We start from the raw sequence: 13120 nt of genomic DNA on the forward strand, positions 1-13120 counted from the left end.
CACGGCTCAGGGGCCATGCTGGCTGGACGGGTCACACTTGCTCCTTCACAGGCCAGGTCAGCAGGACACTGCTGTCATGTTTGAGGGAGCCATTGGCCATCCACTTAAACAGTCCATGCTTTTCTCTCTGTGGCCTCCCCCACCCCCACCCCCACCCCCACCAGTAGCTTCCTTGAGATTAAATGGATGACTGGTATGATTTTTTTTGAGACTAGATCTCACTCTGTTGTCATGGTTGGAGTGCAGTGGTGCGATCTCGCCTCCCTACACCCTTGACCTCCTGGGTTCAAGTGATCCTCCTGCGTCAGCCCCGCCAAGTGCTGGGATGGCTTAGCGCCACCATGCCTGGCCGATGTGTGAAATTTAAGTGCACCATTCAGTGGCTTCTAGTTTATTCAGAGCAGTGCATGCCTCACCACAATCGATTTTATAACGTTTTTATCATCCGCAGCTGCCAGCCTGCCTGCTGTGTCCAAGGCTGTGCCTGCTGTGGACATCTGATGTAAACAGAGGTATGACTGTGGCCTCTGAGCCAGGCTTTGTTACTTAGCACAGCAGTTTTGTAGCGGTTCTGGGGACTCCATTCCTCGTTAGGGCTGAATTGGTCCATAGCCCTTCAGCTCATGTCATCCTGAAGCAGGTGAGGGATCGCTGGGCCGCTGGCTGCTGCACAAGGAGAGGGGGACTCTTGGCCTCAGGGCAGGCTAAGCTGGGGCTCTAGGCAGTGGGGTGCCCAGCAGGCATTGGGATCCCACTGTGGTGGGTGGAGCTGGCTCCACTCACCCTGCCTTTGGGGCTGCTTCTCCCCAGACCATGCCTTGGTTGCCCGAGCCCAGCATGTGGTGACTTTTGACAGCCGGGTGTGGGACCTCAGCACCCAGTGTGGCAGCATCCTGCTGGCCCAAGACTTTGCTCACAACACATTCTCCCTGATGCTGAGTCGGACAGCCTCGGGGCTTACCGCCCTGATTGTGGAGCTGAACCACGTGACCCTCATCTTCTACCCCAGCCTGCAGGTGAGGAGGAGAGGCCCAAGCTTCCCCCGGAGACCTGTGCCTGTGGCAGGTTGCCTGGGGAGATGGCCCTTTCAAACTTGTCCCCTGGCTGTGGGTCGGCCCTCCTGCCTACCCGCTCTGGTCCACAGGCCTACAGGCTGTACAACTCCTCGCTGCCAGGGGAGAGCTGTCCAGACCTCCAGCCGCTTCTTGCCATGAAAAGGAGGGACGTCCCCAGGATTGAGCTGGCCAGTGAGGATGGGGTCTCCATCTCCTGTGACATGCCCACCGGCCTCTGCAGCCTGACTCTGGGCCTGTGGCACCACGGTGAGTCTGGGCCCTGGCGGGGTTGGCCCCACCACCGAGATCCTTTTCGGGATGCACCATTCTCAGCTTCCAGTGTGACAGGTCCCTGGGCTGTAGGCAGCTACTGTGGGTGAGATGATGGCACTGAAGTCCAGGGCTTTCTGCCCCCACCCCTGGGATATGTGGCTCCAAGGTGGATTGGCCTTTCTGTGGTCCCTCTGCCAAGGAACATAAAGGGTGGGCCTGGATTCTGGCCACTCGAGCTGAGGCCATGGGGAGGGGACGGGGGCGGGGGGAGACACATGCTGTCCTTAGACCCTGTGCTTTCTCTCCTGCCTTTGATGAGGGTATGGAGCCAGAGCCCTGCTCTGGGAGACTGGGGTGGAGGTGGCAGGATTCTACCACTTCTCAGTGTGCCTCAGGTTTGTCTCTCATACAGGTCCCCAGGGGGGAGGATCATGGGCTCTCAGGACCTCCTCAGCTTCCCTCCTCTCCACAGGCATATCCGCTGGCCTTCTGGGCACCAACGACAATAAAGCAGGCAATGAGCTGATGTTGCCGGACAGCTCTGTGGCCTGCAGCGTGGAGGAGCTCAGCCTGGCCTGGCAGGTGAGCAGGTGCACCTGCCCTTCCTCCCTCTGGGTGAGGCTCTTGAGGGCTGCTGGCTGCAGAGTCCCAGGAGAGGCAGGTGCCCTGCTGCAGAGGTCTTTGCAGACCCAGGTTTGGGGGAGTCTCCTGCTGAGGCCGATGTAGGTGGGGGAGCCACATGGTCCAGCGGGAGGTCTACATCTTGTGTCTGTCCCGCCAGGTGGATGGTGACTGTAGGGCCGCCGAGATGACTCAGCCAACCTGCCCAGGACAGAGCCCCACCTGCCCGGCCTTCTTCCAGGGCCCCGGCTCCAACTTGGGGAACTGCTTCTGGGTGGTGAGTGTGAGCCTGGGCCCCGGGACACAGAAAGCCCCTTCCCCAGTCTACCCTGGGGAGTGGCATGGAGGAGGGGCCTGAGATAGAGTGGGTGGGTGGCCCTGATTTCAGGTGGACCCTGCACCATTCCTCAGCCTGTGTGTGCAGGACCCCTGTGGCAATGGGGAGCTCCAGCTTGCCTGCACTCTGGGGACTGCCTACATCCACCTGTATGCCTGCAGCTTCATGTCCCTGACCCCTCCTCCACAGTGCGGTAAGCTGCCTGGCTGGCACTCTGCATGCACCCCCCCCTCCGTCTGCCTTCCAGCCAGAGGGAAAACCCATGTCTCTCTCTTGCCAGGGAGGACAAATAATTGGCATTCAAGGAGCTAAGAGTAGAAACAAAACATTTGCAGCCTGACACAGCTTGGATGTGTGTCCCCTCCAAATCTCATGTTCTTAGAGGGGGTACCTCCCTCAGGGATGGCTTAGCACCCTCTGTTTGGTGAAGCATGACTTCTTGCTCTATTACTTCCCATAAGAGCAGTTTGTTTATAAAGAGCCTGGCCCCTCCTCTCTCTTTGCACCCCCTGCTGTTTCTGCCATGATCATAAGCTTCCCGAGGCCTCACCAGAAGCCAAGCAGATGCCGGTGCTGTGCTTCTACAGCCTGTAGAACTGTGAGTTAATTAATTATATCTTTTACTTATGAACTGTCCAGGCTGGAGTGTAGAGGCACAATTTTGCCTCATGTCAACTTCCACCTCCCAGGTTCAAGCAACACTCCTACCTCAGCCTCCCCAAAATACAGTCAGGTATTTTTGTAGAGATGGTGCTTTGCCGTGTTGGCCAGGTTGGTCCTGACTTCCTGACCTCTGGTGATCCACCTGCCTCGGCCTCCCAAAGTGCTGGGATGACAGGTGTGAGCCACCATGCCCAGCCTCACTAGGAATTTGAATGTACACTCCCATTTAGAGAAAATGCTCAGCCCCTGTTTTTCCTCTGCTCTCATAGTGCAAAAATCATCATCAACACTGTTGAAGATGACTTCTGTGAGCAAATGTGTGGGGGTTTGTCCCCACTACCAGGGTGGACCTCTAATTCAGTTCTAACAGTAGCTACCTTGAGATTCTCTAGCCCATGCTGTATATGATTGCTACAGCCAAAGCCCCACTAAAAGGGCACAGAGAGAGGTCAGTATCAACAAGAGAAGTGGAAAATATGACAAAGGGAGGATGAAATGAGAGGATCCAACACATCTCAAAGAAATTCCAGGCCGGCTGTGGTGGCTCATCCCTATAATCCTAGCACTTGGAAGGCCAAGATGAGTGGATCACCTAAGGTCAGGAGTTTGAGACCAACCTGGCCAACATGGTGAAAACCCATCTCTACTAAAAATACAAAAATTAGCCAGGAATGGTGGTATGTGCCTTTAATTCCAGCTACTTGGGAGGCTGAGGCAGGAGAAATGCTTGAACCCAGAAGGTGGAGGTGGCAGTGAGCCAAGATCTTGCCTCTGCACTCCAGGCTGGTGACAGAATGAGAGTCTCTCAATAAAAATTCCAGAATGAAAATAGAGACAGGACCCAGGACCCTTTAGAGTCAGGAGGCACAATCCCCAATACAATAAATCCATCCATACCTAGACCCATCCAAACACAATTGCAGAAAAGACAAAGAAGAGGTCCTAAAAGCTACTGAGGAGGGTGGAAAGAAGGAAGAACATGTTGACAATTGCTTTCCCACCCGCAGCAACAGAAGACAGTGGAGTAAGAGAAAGCAAGCATGAGGTTAGAGATGATCCCCAGCTCAACTATTACTGAATGAAATAACCTCTCAGCACTGATCTGTCTAGAGATCTCTTTACCACAAAAGGACACTTTCTCAAGGGACACATCCCCATGTTCACTTACGTACGTCTGTGTCTGCTCTCCTGCTACAGTGGCAGAGTATCTGCAAGGGAGACCACATCTTTGCTCTCTGAAAGACTCAATTAGGAAGATGGAGAGACAAGCTACAGGTTGGGAAAAAAACAATTGGTGGTTTACAAACCACCAATCAGACCAAGGACTCATCTATCTCCAGAGACTCATCTCCAGAATGCCTAAAGAACTCAAAGCTCAAAAGTAGGCCAGGTACAGTGGCTTACGCTTGTATTTCTAGCACTCTTGGAGGCTGAGGTGAGATGGCTTGAACCCGGGAGGTCAAGGCTACAGTGAGCCATGATTACACTCCTGCACTCCTGGCTGCATGACAGAGTGAGGCCTTGTCTCACAAAAAAAAAACCTCCAAAGTAAAAAATGGGAAATAATGCATGAACAATATTTTCACTCCCAATCATAGAGAAACAAAGTAGTGCTACACACCTGAGCTCCGGTGAGTTCCAGCACGGGTTGGTGAGTTGCAGGGACTCTGCAGCATAAAGCGTTAGTTGCACATCCAAATGGCCAGGTTGTTATTTCAGCATCCACTGATGAGTGCATTATAAAAAGCACTGTCCTAGTGCCCAAAAGGTCGTGGCTGATAAGAAAAAAGTGAGGATCAGGGGCAAGAATCAAGGTCACGGCCTACCAACCAGATCCTCTCGGGAAGCAGCATTCGACTCATGAAGTGCCAAGACAGGAGATGGTGTCGCTCCGGTGGAAGCTTGGACAATCTGGAATCAAGCAGAAGCACTCATTGTTCTGACCGTGTCAATACAAAACCGTCAGCTACTACAGCGATGAACAGAACATCTGGGACGACAGGCAACTCAGATTTACAGCCACAGGGTAACAATGGAGTCTTATCTGCAGTTAAGGTCCTCTGTATTCCTGTTAGGGTTTATGTATTTTTTTGAGACAGAGTCTTGCTCTCTCACTCAGGCTGGAGTGCAGTGGAGCAATCTCAGCTCACTGCAACCTTCTCCTCCCGGGTTCCAGCAATTCTCCTACCTCAGCCTCCCGAGGAGCTGGGATTACAGCCATGTGCCACCACGTCCCGCTAATTTTTTTGTGTTTTTAGTGGAGACGGGGTTGCACCATGTTGGCCAGGATGGTCTCAAACGTCGGACCTCATGATCCATCTGCCTTGGCCTCCCAATGTGCTGGGATTACAGGTGGGAGCCACCGTGTCTGGCCAGCGTTACTTGTTTTAAATCAAGGGCTAAATTCTTCCCCTCTCTTGGACACCAGTGAAGTATTTAAGAAAAGCACTCACCAATTACAGTTAACATTTGAAGGACAAATTTAAAGGTGGTTATAAGTTACAAAATAAAGGCGTCTTATGAACTCTCATAAGAAAAAAAGAATATTAAGACACTTTTTGCTATGTTTTTGGGATAGGGTCTTGCTCTGTCCTCCAGGCTGGAGTACAGTGGTGCAGCCTCCCAAGTAGTTGGGATTACAGGCGTCCACCACCGTGTTTTTGTCTTTTTAGTAGAGGCGGGCTTTCACCATGTTGGCCAGGCTGGTCTCAAACTTCTGAGCTCATGTGATCCTTCCACCTGTCACCTGACCAGAGAAATTAAGACATTCTCAGATAAACAAAAGCTGAGACAGTTCATTACATTGGGACCTGTCGTGCAAGAAATGCTAAAGGGAGTTCTTCAAGTCAAAACAAAAAGATGCTAGGTGGACATTTGAAGCCACATATAAAGACCTGTATTATTGAAATTTTGATTCACATCTCTGATTTTAATTATTTTACTGGGCACCTACTGGTTCATAACCTGGCTCTTTGGCTAGACAGAGCCCCTAGACAAAGGACTTCATCTCCATGGCTGCAGTTTTCACAGCTGTGAAAGGGGACAGGGGAAACAGACCTCCCAGGGGTACTGGGACAGTAAAATGAAGCAACTCATGGACGGCTTCTAGCACAGTCCCTGGCACTTAATCTTTGTTAAACTTCCATTCTTTTTGTTTTGTTTTGTTTTTTTGAGACGGAGCCTTGTTCTGTTGCAAAGGCTGGAGTGCAGTGGCACAATCTCAGCTCATTGCAACCTCTGCCTCCTGGGTTCAATTGATTCTTCTGTGTCAGCCTCCTGAGTAGGTGGGATTACAGGCACCACCCCAACCCACACACACACACACACACACACACCATGCCTGGTTAATTTTTGCACTTTTATGAGAGACACGGTTTTGCCATGTTGGCCAGTCTAGTCTTGAATTCCTGACTCCAGTTGATCTGCACACCTCAGCCTCCCAAAGTGCTGGGGTTACAGTTGTTAGCCACTGAGCCCAGCTGAATTTGCATTCTTTATCAAGAGTCAATCTCAAAGGACTCTCATTTCAGATTCTGCCCAAACCACATGAATCATTTTTTGGACTCAGATGGCTATCTCCTTTTTCTCCACACTTTTATGTCTTTACCAAGTCTTCCCTCTGTACTTAAAGAGCACTCCCCAACAGCCTAGCCATCACTCTCAGGTTTACTAGAAACTATACAGGGGGCCCAATTCAAGAGGCCCTCCTAAGCAGAGTGCTCCTTTCATTTGAAAACTGCTGCAGGCCACGTGTAAATTCAAGACACTGCCTTTGCTTGTATATTTCCACTGTCTTCCAGCCTAAAACCCAGCCAGTCCTAACATTGACTGACTGCCCATGTATGTTACATAAGACCCCATGCTGGGCAGGGATACTGAGATAAGTAAGACACAATCACACATCACCTGGAAGCACCTCCAACAGAGACAGAGATAGCAACAGATGATTTCAGAACAGCGTATGTGCCTGTCCACAGACACCCACTCTCAGGAGGGGAAACCTAATTCAGTTCCCAAGAACCTACCAGATACCACCCTTCAAAGGAAGAGTGGTCCCCACGTCACATACTTACTTTCAAGGCCAAAGTCAAACAGAAACCAGCAGGACAAGGACTGGACCCCAGGTTCGGCTGACATCACTATCTCCCTTAACGCAAGGAGGCAGAGGCCCCTTGAAGATGTCCTTTTGCACAAGCTCCGAAGTATCTACTAAATGTGGGTCATTATGGCTGAAAATGCATTTTTTCCCCTTGTCCTTGCAGCTGCTCTGTAAGCTTGGGCTGTGGCCTGATGTTCATCTACCCCAGTCCTAGCCAACTGCTGGCAAACAGATCACAGGGTTGTGACCCTTGGAATTGGAAGCCATTCTACACAGTGTCTCTTCTAGGTGCTGTTTCTCATCAACCATTAAACCACAAACAGGCCAAGTGACAAAGCACCCAGTTCCTTCACACGGTCATTCCTTCCCCCTCTCGCTTCGCCTGATGTGGAATAATTTGTCAGCCAAACTTAAGGATTACAAGAATATGCAACAGAAAGAATTAGAGAACTCAGTAATCCAAAAGCTGCTAAGAATTAGAGAACTCAGTAATCCAAAAGCTGCTAAATGAGGGTTTTCTGCAGTTTGGGAGGTAATGTAAAGCAGTTCCAAGAAAAGTGAAGTCACATCCTCTACAGCTTATTTTCAGTTCTTAGAAAAGAGCCAGTGTCGAAGGGTGTTTGGTAGAAAAACCCACAGTCCTCCATTTTGTCCCTCACTTCCTGCAGTCCGCCTGCAGACCCTATTCTGCCTGGTAGCGCAGGGCGACCAATCACTGCTCAGCCTTAACCCGCCAAACCTAAAGCCAACCCCCATCCCCCACCCCTTGGCAGTTGCAGTAGTCTGCCTAGAAACAAGACAGCCAATAAAATTCAAACCTAAGCCCGCCAAGAGGTGACCAATCCCCTTCTGGCACACAGAAAACCCTCCTCTGCTCTCCCTTCCACCAATCACTCCGCAACACCTAACCTAAGCAGGCCCCCCTCCCTATAAAAACCCTCTCCGGAAGCTGCTGGGTGCAGCTCAGCTCCCCTCCCGCCTGGGTTGCCCGCAGATCCCAATAAACCTGGACTCGGCTTAACAACTCCTCGCTCTCATTTGCTTCGGGAAGGGTCTCTGCGGGTCGCACAAGGGAAAGCGGCTCTGCCCCAGCACACAGACTCCGTGGTCTGGCGGGGGATGTTTGCTGATAAACCACCTTGGATTTGGCACCAGAAACCAAAAACTTCTGACTTATATTTTCAGTTGGTGATATCAAGGAGGAAACACAAGCTAAAGCAGTGAAAGTTATTAACATTCAGAGAAACCACACAGCTCAGCTAACATTCTGGGGTGACACCCTTCCAGCACCAAGCCACCAGCAGTTTTGAGGTGACTGTCAGAAAAAAACACAGTGGCCCCCTTTTCCTACCCCCCACCCCACATTCCTGAGATGCAGCCCAACCAGCATTTTCAATGGACATTATTTACCAGACGTTGGGGGAGGACTAATGGGGCAGGATATGGTACAGGTGGTTTTTGGCGGCTTGGGTCTGCTTTCTGGCATACAAGCAGGTTTCACCACAGTAGGGCAGACTTCAGGTTAAGATCTCAGGAGTCTACTACACATCCAGCTCATATACTACCAGGTGCCCTATAATAATTTTGTGAATAAGGTTTGCCTTTTATTATTATTATTTATTATGAGACAGAATCTGGCTTCATCTTCCAGGCAGGGGTACAGTCACACAATCTCAGCTCACAGAAACCTCCGCCTCCTGAGTTCAAGAAATTCTCATGCCTCAGCCTTCAGAGTAGCTGAGATTACAGATGTGTGCCATCATGCCTGGCAAACATTTTTCTATTTTTAGTAGAGATCGGGTCTCAGTATGTTGCCTAAGCTGGTCTCAAACTCCTGGCCTCCAGTGATTAGTCTGCCTGACCTCCCAAAGTGTTAGGATTACAGATAGGAGCCACTGCACCCAGTCATTGTGACTAAATTTTAACCTAAGAATTATGTAGCAGAGATCTCATTGTCTGCACCAAAATTTAATTTCAATGTAATCAAAAAAAAAACTCATCGAGTGACCCAGCCAGGGAGAGTGCCTAAGGAGAAATGATGATGAAATGGAATGCCATGTCTCAGACGGGACCCTAGAACAGGAAAGGACATTAGGAATAACCCCAAGAATACTGAATGAAGTACAGACTTGGGTTAATAAAAGCATCTCAATATTTGTTCATTAATTTTAACAAATACACCAAAACAATGTAAGATGTTAATAATAGGGGAAGCTGGGTACAGGTACATGGGAACTCTTTGTATGATCTCTGCAATTTCTCTCTCTCTCTCTCTCTCTCTCTCTGTGTGTGTGTGTGTGTGTGTGTGTGTGTGTGTGTGTGTAGACAAGCAAGAATGTGCTGATACTCCCAGCAATAATGATTGGGTGCCTACCAAGTGTCACATACCATGTAAAAATGATCAACACATATCTTCATTTATTCCTCGCACTAGTGCTATGAGCTGGGCATAATCTGCATTTTACAGATAAAGAAACTGAAAAACAGAGATACTAGGTACCTTGCTCATAGTCACATGGCGAAGTTAGTGGCAGATAAAGGGCTCAAATTCAGGTTGACAGGACAGCTTAGCAATATTGCCTCAAATATCCCAGACTGTGAACATAAAACAGTTCAAAACAAGCTGCATGAGGGCCATGAAAACAAGGCACACTTTCCAATCTGCCCCACATTAAAAAGAAAAGAGTTTAAAAGCAGAGCACATGCCAGGCACAGTGGCTCATGCCTGTAATTCCAGCACTTTGGGAGGCCAAGGCAGTTGGATCATGAGGTCAAAAGATTGACACTATTCTGGCCAACATGGTGAAACACCATCTCTACTAAAAATACTTTTTTAAAAAAGTAGCTGGGCATGGTGGCGTAGGCCTGTAGTCCCAGCTACTCAGGAGGTTGAGGCAGGAGAATCACTTGATCCTGGGAGGTGGAGGTTGCAGTGAGACAAGATCATGCCGTTGCACTCCAGCCTGGCAAAAGAGTGAGATTCTGTCTCAAAAAAACAAACAAACAAAAGCACAGCACACCCAAAACACAACACTCAATGCTGGAGAGGATGTCCGTAAGTCCACCAATATCACCATACATTCTGTGCAATCAAGAAATTTATTTGGATGGGGGTGGGGTGGGCTCCCGTGTGTAATTCCAGCACTTTGGGAGGCCAACGCCAGTGGATTACCTGAGGTCAGGGGTCTGAGAACAGCCTGGTCAACATGGCAAAACCCCATTTCTATCAAAAATACAAACAGCCTGGCGTGGTGGCACACTCCTGTAATCCCAGCTACTCTTTCGAGGAAAGGCTGAGCTGGAGAAATGTCTGAACTTGGGAGGGGGAGGTTGAAGTGAGCTGAGATTTTTCCACTGCCCTCTAGCCTGGGAGACACAGTAAAACTCCCTCTCAAAAAAAAAAAAAAAAGAGGGCAAAGTGTGGTGACTCACACGTGTAATCTCAGTACTTTGGGAGCCCTAAGTGGGTGGATCACCTGAGGTCAGGAGTTTGAGACCAGCCTAGTCAACATGAAGAAACCTAGTTTCTCCTAAAAATACAAATATATACATATACATATATATATATTTTAGCCAGGCAGTGCCACAGCTATCCCATTCATCACCAATGTTTGTTGATGTCTCTTCCTCCCTCTCTCTCTCTCTCTCTCTCTCTCTCTCTCTCTCTCTCTCTGTTTGTTTTGGAGATGGAGTCTCACTCTCTGGAGCTGCCCAGGCTGGAAGTGCCGTGGTGTGATCTTGGCTCACTGCAACCTTCACCGCCTGGGTTTAAGCAATTTGTCTGCCTCAACCTCCCAAGTAGCTGGGACTACAGACATGCATCACCATGCCTGCCTAATTTTTGTATTTTTAGTAGGGATGGGGTTTCACCATATTGGTCAGGATAGTCTCGAACTCCTGACCTCCAGTGATCCACATGCCCTGCCTCCCAATGTGGGGAACATTCCCGTGTGAGACCCCTAAAAGGCGTGAGTCTCACTATACGGTGAGTTTGATCCCAAACACAGTTTCCTACTGGAGGCAGTCGAGCTATCCGGAAATATAGGAACTGAAAGATGATCAGTTTCTAATATCAACCACAATATCGTTTGGGCCTAAAACTATGCATTGCTGCTAGACCGAGTGACCCCCTGCCAGCAACGGGTTCCTCTTTTAACCTTTTTATGACTCTTTAAGAATAAGATTTAACCTTACTTACCAGACTGCCTTGTACCCTAGATAATGGTTTAACTGTCGATATTTGCAAAGCAAATGCCACCATAAGGGATGGCTTTGATTTCTGACTCAGAGATTCCTGAATGGGGAAGTTGAGTTAAGTTGAGTTAGGAGTAGACAAAGGAGAATCCGGTTAAAAGATATTCTGATAAGCAAAACCAGAAAACCTTTTCACATCTCAGTTCTAAAACAAGATCAAACCAGAGATACCTGCAGCCAGGAGGAATAATGTCTGGATGTAAACAAGCTTTGTGATCACAGGAAATTCTGTTACTTTTTACAACTACTGATTGTGTATCTGACTTTTCAATTGTATAGGCCATGTAAGGTATACATTTGCATTTCCTCTTGCAACCATTGTGTATTTGACTTCTCTATTGTATAGGCCATGTGAGGCATACATTTACATTCCTCTTACTATGAGGTAAACCAGAGCCAAGAAAGTGTATTTATTCCTGGCCTTTGAAAAATAAAATTTGCTGTTTAGGCACAGCCTATCAGCCCTCCAGACGCCTCGCTTTCTCTCTCTCTGTCTTTATTATTTTCCCAGGCGCACTCCCTCTTCCAGGTATTGGGACCCTCTTGCAGGTCGAGAGACCCCCGGGCAGACGTGCCTACCCGTCCCGGACGGTCCACGACATCCCAAAGTGCTAGGATTCCAAGCATGAACCACCATGCCCGTTGTTTTTTTTTTTTTTTAATTTGGGATCTCCGTATGTTTCCCATGTAGGACCTCAAGTGATCCTCCCACCTCAGCCTACTGAGTTGCTGAGATTACAGGTGAGTGTCACCTTGCCTGGCATCATTTTGTCACCACAGACACCTCTCATTCTCTTTCATAGGAAGTCACTGACCACCAGAAAAGCTTGAGCCAAGAACCAGGGAAACTGATATTTGAACTCATTTCTGTTGGGTGCCAAACTTCTCTGTGCCACCTTTTGTGAAAATTGGAGGTGGCAAGATACAGTGGCTCACGCATATAACAGCATTTGAGAAGCCTAGGTGGGTGGATCACCTGAGGCTATTGCACTCCAGCCTGGACAACAAGAGTAAAACTCTGTCTTGAAAAAAAGAAAGAAGGAGAAGGAAAGAGATAAAGGAAGGAAGAAAGAAGAGAGGAAGTGAGCAAAAGAGAGAAGAAAGAAAGAGAGAGAGAAAGAAAGAAAGGAAGGAAGGAAGAAAATCAGAGGCTTTGGTCTCTTAGTCTGCCACACTCTGGAGTAATTCTGTCCCTGCTTGAATGTGATCTCCTTGAGGCAAAATCTGGGTCTCCTTCCTATTGTGTGCCCACCCTGGCCTGTCTGTCCCACACTAGCTGCTCAATGAAGGCTGGCCCATGTAGAGTATGGGTTTGCGGCATCCCAAGACTTGGAGTTGTAGAAGATGTAAGTGAGAAGCCTTGGAATGCTCTGCCCATCAGGAAATGTGTCTATCCCAGAGTTCAGCTGAGAAGCTGTGCTGCCTCCGACGCCAGTGCTCAGAGCTCCCCTACCTACGGTGGAACCTTGGATGGCCAAGTACATTGGCTCAATATTTGCCTTGAGTAGCTGGGCGCAGTGGCTCCAGCCACTGTTGGATCTGTAATCCTAGCACTTTGAGAGGCTGAGGTGGGTATTCAGAATATGATAAACATAATATCTGAAATGTTTTGAGTGTAACACAAAATTTGAAAGCAAATTTTAAAATTAGATGTAATTCCATTCCGTCAATATAAAAAATTCCCTCATGGCAAAACACGGTAAGCAAAGTCAAAGGACAAACAACAAACTTAAAAGCAACAGTATAAGTCATATCTCCAAGAGCTAATTTGCTTAATACAGCTAAAGCTCCTACATATCAATAATAAAACAGTAACCA

General features: G+C 48.6%; 1 long non-coding RNA gene across 2 annotated transcripts in view; it reads right to left on the reverse strand.

Annotated features, from left to right (window-relative positions):
• LOC141585436 (uncharacterized) overlaps positions 1 to 13120 on the reverse strand; it is a 48345-nt gene that overhangs the window by 12909 nt on the left and 22316 nt on the right. For both annotated transcript variants that reach the window (XR_012518905.1, XR_012518904.1), the window contains exon 2: positions 4571 to 4860. This is a non-coding gene — a long non-coding RNA (uncharacterized LOC141585436). The remainder of the gene's footprint in view (positions 1 to 4570; positions 4861 to 13120) is intronic.

This window comes from Saimiri boliviensis, chromosome 8 (genome assembly GCF_048565385.1).
Source record: "Saimiri boliviensis isolate mSaiBol1 chromosome 8, mSaiBol1.pri, whole genome shotgun sequence".
NCBI lineage: Eukaryota > Metazoa > Chordata > Mammalia > Primates > Cebidae > Saimiri > Saimiri boliviensis.